This window comes from Dasypus novemcinctus, chromosome 30 (assembly GCF_030445035.2).
Source record: "Dasypus novemcinctus isolate mDasNov1 chromosome 30, mDasNov1.1.hap2, whole genome shotgun sequence".
In the NCBI taxonomy this organism is placed as follows: domain Eukaryota; kingdom Metazoa; phylum Chordata; class Mammalia; order Cingulata; family Dasypodidae; genus Dasypus; species Dasypus novemcinctus.
In genome coordinates this window covers 13,683,807-13,694,700 of record NC_080702.1, presented here as the reverse complement: position 1 = coordinate 13,694,700, position 10,894 = coordinate 13,683,807, and the positions used below count along the sequence as shown (strand labels likewise).

The window sequence follows — 10,894 nt, the reverse complement described above, 5'->3', positions numbered from 1 at the left end:
CATTGCTTATGTAATAACAGATACCCTTCAAAGCCAGAGAAAATAACTAGTGCTATGGTGCCAGGTTACCTATCATACAAACATCCTGATAATAAATGTCAAATAGCCAAACCTACAATATGACAATCTACTGAGATCATTCAGATACCTAAACTTTTTGGGGATCAGTCATAACTATGGTTTAATACCACATGTTGGATATAAAAAAAAAAATTAAGGCTTTAAAAATGACAGACTTTCTTAGATATTTTCAAATACAATTTATATCCACCTCTAAAGTGTTTTCAAGCCAATGGAATGTCTGTAGCTTTCAGAATATTGTGCACTTTTGCTTTTTATATAATACTATTTCCCATTACGCATAATCTAACTGCAGTATGATTCTGTTTTAATATAAGTCAACAATTTTCATGTAGTTTAACCATCTACTGAGTGCCATTTTAGAAAAGCACACATAAACATACAGCCCAGAATATACACCTCTGATTTATATAAGAGGAATTATCCATTTAGCTTTTCTACAAAATGCTTTAGTTAAATAAGAAATAATTTGAAAACTGTATAAAAAGAGAAAAATCATTGTGGCATCTTCCAGCTAACAATTTACAAAAGTAGCAAGACATTTTTTCCTTACATATTATACTACTATGCTTTAAGAATTCTTTACAGTCATTCTGTAAGTATTTATATTGAAATTTATGAAGCATGTATATTAAGACAATGAAAAATTCACCAATTATGATTAGTACACTTCAACAAAAATTTTTTTAGCTTAAATTTCCAAAGCATTCCTTCATGTTCATACAAATTTTATTGGACCCAGAAGCTGACATGTTTATTCAAAAGTGATGATGGACAGATTTCTGAAACAAAAGAAAGGCTCAATAGCAACTTTAAAAGAAATATCTTTGTTCAAAGAAATATTTTAATGTCCCACATAGTGAGAACTTTCTCCCTTTTCTAGTCTTAAAGTGTTTTTCTTTATGGCAAAGTGCATATTTTCTTGAAATTCTTTAAATGTATTAGTTATTGGAAGAGATACTACACTTGTTTCTAATAGGAAAATCCATATGCAGGCACTCAATTGAAGGAGTGAGTTTAAATTCAGTAGGTGGAATGGAACTGCAACCAGTTGCAAAAATAAGAATATCTTCCATTGTTGTTGCAGATTTACAATTTTCAATAGCTTGTAAGTAACTGTTCCAAAATCCCAAAGTTTTATGTTAGACAATGGGTAGACTGTAAAAAGATCACTAAGAATTTTTACAGAAAGATTATAAGGTTTATGAGAGAGGATGCTGCAAAATGCTTCTGGAGAAGTCAGAATTTTATCTAAAATGTGAAGAATTTTCAGACCCTGCTTAAAACTCCCAAAGGTTGTTTGGGCTCTCTTAATTACATGGTAGAAAAGTATGTCTTTTACCAACATATATTTACCACTTAATGTCTAAGACATCCAATAATCTGTAGGTAATTAGAGCATTCATTTATTGCTGAGATAAAGTCAGCCATATTTGTTGTAGTATTTATCTTGGGCATTAAGGGACAAGTTCTTTGACAAGGACCCTTCAAACAGTGATGAATTTTCAAGATGCTGCATTGAAAGACTCAGAAACTCTTGTCTTGATCCAGGATGCTCTTGGCCAAATTCATCATTTTCGCTTACATAGGCTATTTCAATTGAGTATACAGGATTAAAGCTTTGATTTCTGAATCTATCTAAGGCAATATTCCAGATATTGGCTTTGTTGATATATAATTTTTTAGTTTTTCTTTTAATTGGGAATCCTAACTCTATTAATACATTTTAAAAACTCTTCTAAATTTGCTGCCTTGCCTTCTTCTAACAGGTTGATTCCTTGCTCGTGTCCAGACCAGTGGGACTTCCAGGGGTGTTCTCATTAGATCTGGGCTCCAGGTGACTGAGTAATTTCGGTGATGACTCTTCTAACAAACAATCAGTAATGTCCATGTTATTTGAATTGGGCTGAGTGTGTTTTTTGGCTTCTTTTGAAATCCCCTGAATTGTAGATGATACCTTCCATATTCCAAACACTCCCAATTTTGTTCCCATGATTGTGGTGAGCAACAGTCTAAATGGGTTTCACTAGAACCACAACATTGACAGTGTTTTATTTCTCATTTGCTGTCAGGTGCATTCTATTCTTACCCTTTACAGCAACATCCCTGGACATCACAAGGCTCATGGTGCTGCAAAATCTCTCAATAATCATTTTCCTCTAGTTCCCAAGACACATCTTTTTCAGGAATATGAATTCCCATTTTCAACATCTCTTTCTGAAATGTATCACTATTATTGCATACGTGCATCTGAAGAAGAACACTCCTGCGTTTATTGCTTAAAATTGTAAACCGTTTCTGTGAAACCAAGCATTCTTACTACAAGGACTTCGTAATATACTATATGTTGGAATAGGCTCAATAAATTCCAAATGGTACATGCTAAGGACTCTCTATAACTATTAGATGTAATTATTTGAACAGGTTGATGGTTCCAATGAAATGACCCAAAATTGCCAGTAATCTGGAAAATGCATTCTCTCTGAAGGCCACATGTAAAATGATAATAACTTTTTACATCGGGGTGCATCATATCCAACTAAAGTGCCAGATTTCTTGCAAAGACAGGGTTATTGGATTATATTTGTAAAATGCTCTGTCACAAGTATCATGTTTAATTGATTAAGTTATGATTAGGACTTTGGGCCATGTGAGTAGGGTCTTGAGTCCCTTCACCTTGGTGGGGAGGGACTCTCAGAGAAAAGACATGGCAAAGGACAGAGTTGGGAGATTTTACCTGGAGCCTAGTAAGTAAACACACAGTAGAATGCAAAGCAATTGAACCCAGAAAGAATCAAGTCCTAGGGAGAGAGAGAGAGCCATTTGCCTGATGGTCTATAGCTGACCTTGTGAAGCAGGCAGAGCAGTTGAACCCAGAGAGGCAAGCCTCAGGAAGAGAGGAACATAGGAAGCCAGAACCCTCAGACAACAGGAGCCATCATGCCCCTAGATGTAGCAATAGACTTTGGTGAAGGAAATGACTCATGTTTTATGGCCTGGAACTGTAAGCTATTACACAAAATAAATAACATTCATAAAAACCAACCATTTCTGATAATTTGCATCAGTGTCCCTTTGACTGACTAATACAGATTAAGTGGTAATTTCTCTTCTGAAACCATAGGGGCAAGAAGGCAGTGGTATATCATAGTTAAGGTGCTAAATGAAAAACTTCCAGCTAAGAAATCTCTATTCTGAAGAGCTCACAATTAAAAATGAGGGAGAGCTCAAAATACTCACAGATAAACAGAAATTAAGAGCATCTGTCAATAAGAAACCTGCACTCTCTTTGAAAGAGAGTTCTGCAGTTTGAAAGGAAAACCAGGAGAGAGTTGGACGAGAGTGTAAGAAAAAAAAACATAAAGAGAAATATAAACAATATATGACATCAGAAACCTAAAAATATGGCTAATAAATGAATTCTTCTACAGTAGTAACATTGAATGTTAATGGATTAAACTCTCTGACCAAGAGTCAGAGACTGGCAGAATGGATGCAAAAATAGGACCCATCTATATGCTATCTACAAGAAACTCACCTTAGACACAGAGATGAAAGGATGCAGAAAGCAAATAGTTGGAAAATAATTTTACATACAAACAATAACCAAAAATAGGTGGGAGTAGCTATACTAATATCGGACAAAACACACTTGAAAAGAAAACTATTGTAGGAAGCAGCTCTGGCTCAATCAGATGAGCTCCCGTTTACCATATGGGAGGCCATTGGTTTACATCCTGGGGCCTCCTTGTGAAGGCAGGCTTACCCGTGTGCTGCATGGTACTGTGCAGTCCATAGACACCACAGAGTGCCAACTGGCCTGCAGATGCCACAGAACACTGCAAGGCCCACAGATGCCACAGAGTGCTGCCTGGCCTGTAGATGCCATGGAGTGCCACTTGCAAATGCCATGTAGTGCCATCTGGCCCACAAATGACATGGAGAGCTGATGCAGCAAGATGACACAACAAAAAGGGAGACAAAGGAGAACACAGAAGAGACTGCAGTGAATGGACACAGAGGGCAGACAGCATGTTAAAACCCATGGGGGGGGGAGAAAAAATAAAACTTGTATAAAAAAGGATAACCTATGAAGAAGAAAGGACAAACATAAACATTTATGGACCAAACCAAGACTCCTAAAAATACTTGAGGTAAATATTGGAAAAACTAAGTAAAGAAATAGATGCCTCTACAGTTATAGTGGGGGATATTAAAACAGCATTATCAGAATTAGAACATCTCAACAGAGAATCAATAATAAAACAAAGACTTTGGATAATACATTAAAGGATCTGGACCGAAAAGACATATACAGAACATTATGCCCAAATATATCCAGATAAACATTATTCTCAAGTGCACATGGATCATTCTCCAGGATGGATAATATTCTAGGCCCTAGAAAAACTGTCAATGAATTCAGAAAGATTGACCTTATACCAAGTAGTTTCTCTGACAACCACAGGATGGAGCTGGAAATTGGTCAAGGACAGAGAAGAATATTACAAACAAAGATATTGAAGTAAAACTGCTCTTAGACAATCAGTGAGTCAAGGAGGAAATTGCAAAAGATATCAGAAACTAAATTGAAACTAAATAAAATGACAACATAATGTATCAAAATCTATAGGTTACAGCAAAACCTATACTTAGAGGGAAGTTCTTAGCCATAAATCACTATATTAAAATAGAAGAGGTAAAATCAAAGAACTCACTGGACATCTGGAGGAATTAGAAAATGTACAACAAGCTAATCCCAAAGGAAGTATCAAGAAGGAAATAACAAAAATTAGAGTAGAGCTAACTGAAATTGAAAATAAGAAAGCAGTAGGAAAAATAAACACCAAAATCTGGTTCTTTGTGAAGATTAATAAAATTGACAAATACTTAGACTAACAAAGAGAAAAGGAGAGAAGGGGCAAATACATAAAATAAGAAACAAGGAAGGAGGTATCACCACAGATGCTACAGAAATAGAATATCGTAAGAGGACATTTTGAAAAAGTGTATGCCAACAGTGGATAATTTTGAGGGAATGGACAAATTCCTAGAAACCACAAGCACCCTAACATTGATGAAACAAGAAATTCATGAACTCACCAGAACAATCACAAGTAATGAGATTGAATAAGTCATCAAAAACCTCCCAGATAAGAGCCCAGGACCAGATGGCTTCACATGTGAATTCTACCTAACATTCCAGGAAGAATGAACAACAATCCTGCTTAAATTCTTCCAAAAAATAGAAGTGGAGGGAACACTGCCTAACTCATTCTATGATGCCAACATCACTCCAATTCCAAAGCCAAACAAAGATGTCACAAAAAAAGGAAAACTACAGACCAATCACTCTAATGAGCCTAGATGCTAAATACCCAAATACTTGGTAATTGTATTAAAAAACACAACAAACAAATTATACACCATGATCAATGAGTTTCATCCTTCCTATGCAAGGAAGTTTCAGCATGAGAAAATCAATGTAATACACCTTATAAACAGATCAAAAGAAAAGAAATCACATGATAATCTCCACAGATGAAGAAAAAGCATTTGGCAAAATATAGCATCCTTTCCTGATAAAAGCACTTCAAAAGATAGGAATAGAAGGAAACCTCACTAGTACCACACTAATGAATGATGCTGTTAATGTGGGATTGTGTGGGAGTGATAGTCAGTGGGGCATATGGTAACCCCCTATATTTTTCATGTAACATTTTAATGATCTAAATATGTTTAAAAAGTATAATAGGTAGACCATTCTATCACACCATATACAAAAATAAGTGCAAAATTGTATGATTACATTTAATTTGCAAACATATATCAATCTATAAAGATGAAATTAGTAATGTAGGATTGTGACAGGATAGAGGGATAGTGAGGAGACTGCTAAGGGGTGTGGGGTATTTTTTTAATGGAGTAATGAAATTGTTCTAAAACTATTTGGTGATGAAGGCACATTTTGATTATATTAAGACCTATCAATTACACAATTAGGATATATTGCATTTGTGTCTATCTCAGTTAAACTTTAAAATAAATAAATCTGCAAGAATAGTCAAAAAGAGCAGCTATGTACATCAGAGGAATCAGAGAAAGTGAGAGATGATGCATTTTTGCTTGGTTTTTGTTTTTTGCTTATTGTTTTCCATATTTGCATGATCTGGAACTTAATATTTTAATAATTAATGTCAAGGAAATGATTTCTAAATGTCATCCATCATAAGGGCATTGCCTATGGGCATGGAAGGTTTTGGAATCTATTAGTTATTTTATTAACAAAATCATTATGGCAGTGCATTTTTCCTAGATATATCATACTGGGAAATTAGTGATGGGAAGTGCAAATGATCTGTACCTCTGCCTGGCACAGTGAACTACTGTGTTCATGATTATCACACTCACTGGTAACAATTCTAGTCACAGAGGTGAAGTATTGTTTCATCTACCATTAGGAATACGTGACCATACCTGTTGCTCACCTTCAGCTATTTAATCGCTGAGACAGGAAAGGCAACAAGAGAACCACAGTTATTTATGAGGGAGACTCCTAAATCACAGATTTCACACATTTTCTTATCCCCAAACCTATAAAACTTCTAGTTGATATCCACAAAGTCAGCTATCAGATACCCATTTGCAAAACCCCTCTAATAATATCCATCACAGAAACAAAATTACTGAATCATGCAACATCCCAATCAGTGAATAAATGATTTCCCATGACTTTTCATTACATTCTTCAGAATGAATTTTCTGGAAATTCCTCAAGGGGTTTCATCCTCCTAACAGTCTTCCTCTTTTTTAAAAATTTGCATTAAAAGGGTTTCTGGTATGGGTGATAATTTTCCCCCCTATTTTATTACCTTTTTTAAAAGATACATGGATCACAAAAAAGTTACATTAAAAAATATGAGGTTCCCATATATCCACTCACTATTATCCCCCACTCTTCCCACTTCACCAAATTATGTCATCAGTATGGCACATTCATTGCATTTGATGAATACATTTTGGAGCACTGCTACACAGCATGAATTATAGATTACATTGTAGTTTACACTCTCCTAGTCCATTCAGTGGGTTATGGCAGTATATATAATGTCCTACATCTGTCCCTGCACTATTATTCATATGAACTCCAAGTCCTGAAAATGTCCTCATATCACACTTCTTCTTCTCTATTCCTATCCTCAGCAAATCCCGTAGCCACAGTTTCCACATCAATGATACAGTTTCTTCCATTGTAAAATCACAATGATTCTATAGTAGAATACTAGTAAGTCCACCCTAATCCATATTGTATTCCTCCATCTGGATGACCCTGGGATGATGTCCACTCCACTTCTAAACTGAGAGGCTTTGATCCTACATGACTGAGGGATGGGATTCTCCTGCTTGCTGTTGTAGACTCTCTTGGTTCCCTGGTGTGGTGGTTGACCATCCTTACCTCCCTGTTGGCTGATGTGGATAAGTTCAATGACCCAGTTAATAGGTGTTGTAACTCTGCTGAGGCTAAGGGCCCAGCTGTCACATGGACAGTCCAGGAATTCAAGTCTCTTGAGCATACACCAACCCCAGTGCCAATCACAGTTCCAGTAAAAGTGACAGAAGAGGCATGTGTAGCCAGGTCACATGTGAGTCTAACTACATCACATGCAGGAGCAGAAATTCCAAAGTTGGGTTCACTGGCAAGCCCTGAACTCCAGAGCCATCTGCCATAACTATAGGACCTGGGTGTCTCTGTAACCCAAGAGCACCACATTCTGGGGTTGTATCTTTGTGGTTATTCTTAAACTGAGTTTCCTTTAGCACAAGGCTTAGTTTTGGCTGAATGATAGTGCAGTGATTACAGACCCAGTGTTTCACTCCTTTGGAGTTCACTCATTTAATTTAAAGGATAAATTAGCAATTAAGGCAATCCGACATTGAGTACAGTTGTAGGTTTCCTCACATGTGATTTTCTGATTAGCTTATTAGGTAGTAGAAGAGCACCCTCCAATTCCATTATATTTACATTATGTGCTTTCTCACATAGAATATCATTTGCCTATTAAGGGCTTTGCTGCATAAATAACATGCACATGGATTCTCAAGACTATGAATGTTATTAGATTATCTGATGAAGCATGGATGACAACAAGAACTTCTAAACACATTAAAAAGTGTTTCTTCAGGGAAGTGGATTTGGCCCAATGGATAGGGCATCTACCTACCACATGGGAGGTCCAGGGTTCAAACCCAGGGCCTCCTGACCTGTGTGATGAGCTGGTCCATGTGCAATGTTGATGCATGCAAGGTGTGCCCTGCCATGCAGGGGTGTCCCCCACATAGGGGGGCCCCATGTGCAAGGAGTGTGCCCCATAAGGAGAGCTGCCCAGCACGAAAAAGTGCAGCCTGCCCAGGAACAAGCCACACACATGGAGAGCTGATGCAGCAAGATGATGCAACAAAATGAGACACAGATTCTGGGTGCTGCTGACAAGAATACAAGTGGACACAGAAGAACACATAGTGAATGAACACAGAGAGCAGACAACTGGGGAGGTGCAGGGAAGGGGAGAGAAATAAATTTTTTAAAAATCTTAAAAAAAAATGTTTCTTCAGAATATGAGTTCCCTGGTATGTTTAAAGGTTAAATTTATGGCTGAAGTCTCTTAAGTATGCAAAAGATTTATAGTGTGAATATTACATTTAAAATAAGAATATTGACTGATGACTTTCTCAAATTGTTGACAGTCATAGGGATTCTCTCCATTTGAATATTTGAGTAATCTCCTATGGCTTAAGGCTAGAAAAATAAAGGCTTTCCCATAAGTATGTTATTATTTCCATCCCACAGGAATTTTGTAATGTTGCCTGAGGGCAGAAATACAGGTGAAAATTTTCCTACATAGACAACATTCATGTGTCTTTTCTACAGTGTGAGTTCTCTCACGGTGTTTAAGATTAGAAAATTGAAGTTTTCCCAGAGTGAGTTCTCTCATGTTCTTGAAGGTGGGAATGATGACTAAAAGCTTTCCTGCATTGATGAAACTCATGTTTCTCTCCAGTTGGAATTCTTTCATGTCCTCTTAGAATAATTACTATATGCTTTCTGACATTGATAATATTCAGTATTTATTTCCAGAGTAAATTGTTTTATGTTTTTTTTTTAATGGAAGAGGGATGAAATAACTTTCCCAAATAGATTGCATTCATGGTATTTCTCTCCTGTGTGAGTTCTCTCATGTCACTGAAGATGGGAATGGCAACTGAAAGCATCCCTGCATATATGACATTCCTAAGGTTTCTCTCTTGTGTGAGTTCTCTCACATTTTAGGGAAGAGGCTTGAATGAAGGCTGTAGCAGTTTGATATAATTGAATTCCAAAAAGAAATATTGGATAATGATTATAATCTGATCTGTACCTGGGCAGGATTGAGTTATTGAGATTATGGTGTTGCATCCCCACCCCTTGGTGGGTGGGGACTCACAGATAAAAGGCACAGTGAAGAACAGAGTTGGGGATTTCTGATGTTAGAATTTGATGAAGACCTGGGAAGTCAGCACACAGAGGAAAGAGAAGCCAGCCCCAGGAAGGAAGGATCCTTGAAGCCAGAGTAAAGCAAGTCCCAGGAACATAGGAACCCAGGAAGCCTGAACCCTCACAGACATTGGCAGCCATCTAGCTCCAAATAGACTTTGGTGAGGGAAATAACTTCTGTTTTATGGCCTGTTATCTGTAAGCTCCTACCCCAAATAAATACCCTTTATAAAAACAAACCAGTTTCTGGTATTTTACATCAGCACTCCTTTGGCTAATACAAAATTTGGTAACAAGAGAGGAGGAGTGCTTTTGCAATTACTGAAATGCTGGAATGGTTTTATAAATGGGTAAAGGATATGTTTTGGAGGGATTGTGAGATGCTTGGAAGAAAAGACCTACAGTGCTTTGAAGAGACTGTTGATAGCAATATGGATGCCACAGAGAATTTTATGATGCCTGAGAAGTAAACGGTGAAACTATTTTCAGAAAATGGCAGAAAGCCAATCTGTGTTTTAAAGTTGCAGAGAACTAAGCAAGATTAACTCCTGGTGTTTTATGGAAGGCAAAATTTGAAAATGGTGATCCTGGGCATTTAGCTGAAGCAATTTCCAATGTAAACCTGGAGAATGCAGCTTGGCTTCTGCTTGCAGCTTATAGCAAAATGCTAGATGAGCAAGATAAGCTGAGAACTGAAATATTGGGAACAAAGAAAACAGAAACTGATATTGAAAATTCCAAACCCCTGGAAATCAGGTTCCCAGGTGAAAGTACCCCACGGAGGACTTAACTAAACTTGGAACTTGTAAATCAGGATTGAAGATGCAGTTATGTTGGAAAGACTTGTGGAAAGTCTTATTGTCTGATGGCTTGGACCCCTGCTTCCTGCATGCTAAACCCAGCAGACTTTCTGAGAGAGCTGTATGAAAAGAACCACTGCCAGCCTTGAATAAAAGGGACATAGAAAGGAGAAATTTAAAGAGAAAGAGCTTTAAGAGGAAAACCATGGAAACTGAGACATGAAATTAGGACATCATCTTGGGCCAAGAGAGGAACCCCACCCATGTGTACAGAGAGGGTGAGTTTGCCCCAGCAGTTGAAGAGGGTGGGTTTTCCCACCTATGCTCTGGGGGATTTTTCACCCCTAGAGTGCAGAGAGGATGGAGCACATTCCCCAAGGATTAAAGCAGTTAAGATTAGCACCCCACAGGTCTGAGAAGGGTGGACCTGTCCCACAAAGGTTAGGGGAGGCCAGGTGGTCAACTCCTTGCTCTGAAAGGG

The 10,894-nt window shown here is 37.4% G+C and overlaps 1 pseudogene; it reads right to left on the bottom strand.

Annotated features, from left to right (window-relative positions):
• Positions 1-925: 925 nt before the first annotated feature.
• On the bottom strand, positions 926-2,642 carry LOC131276672 (G2/M phase-specific E3 ubiquitin-protein ligase pseudogene; annotated as a pseudogene).
• Between the last annotated feature and the right edge of the window lie 8,252 nt (positions 2,643-10,894).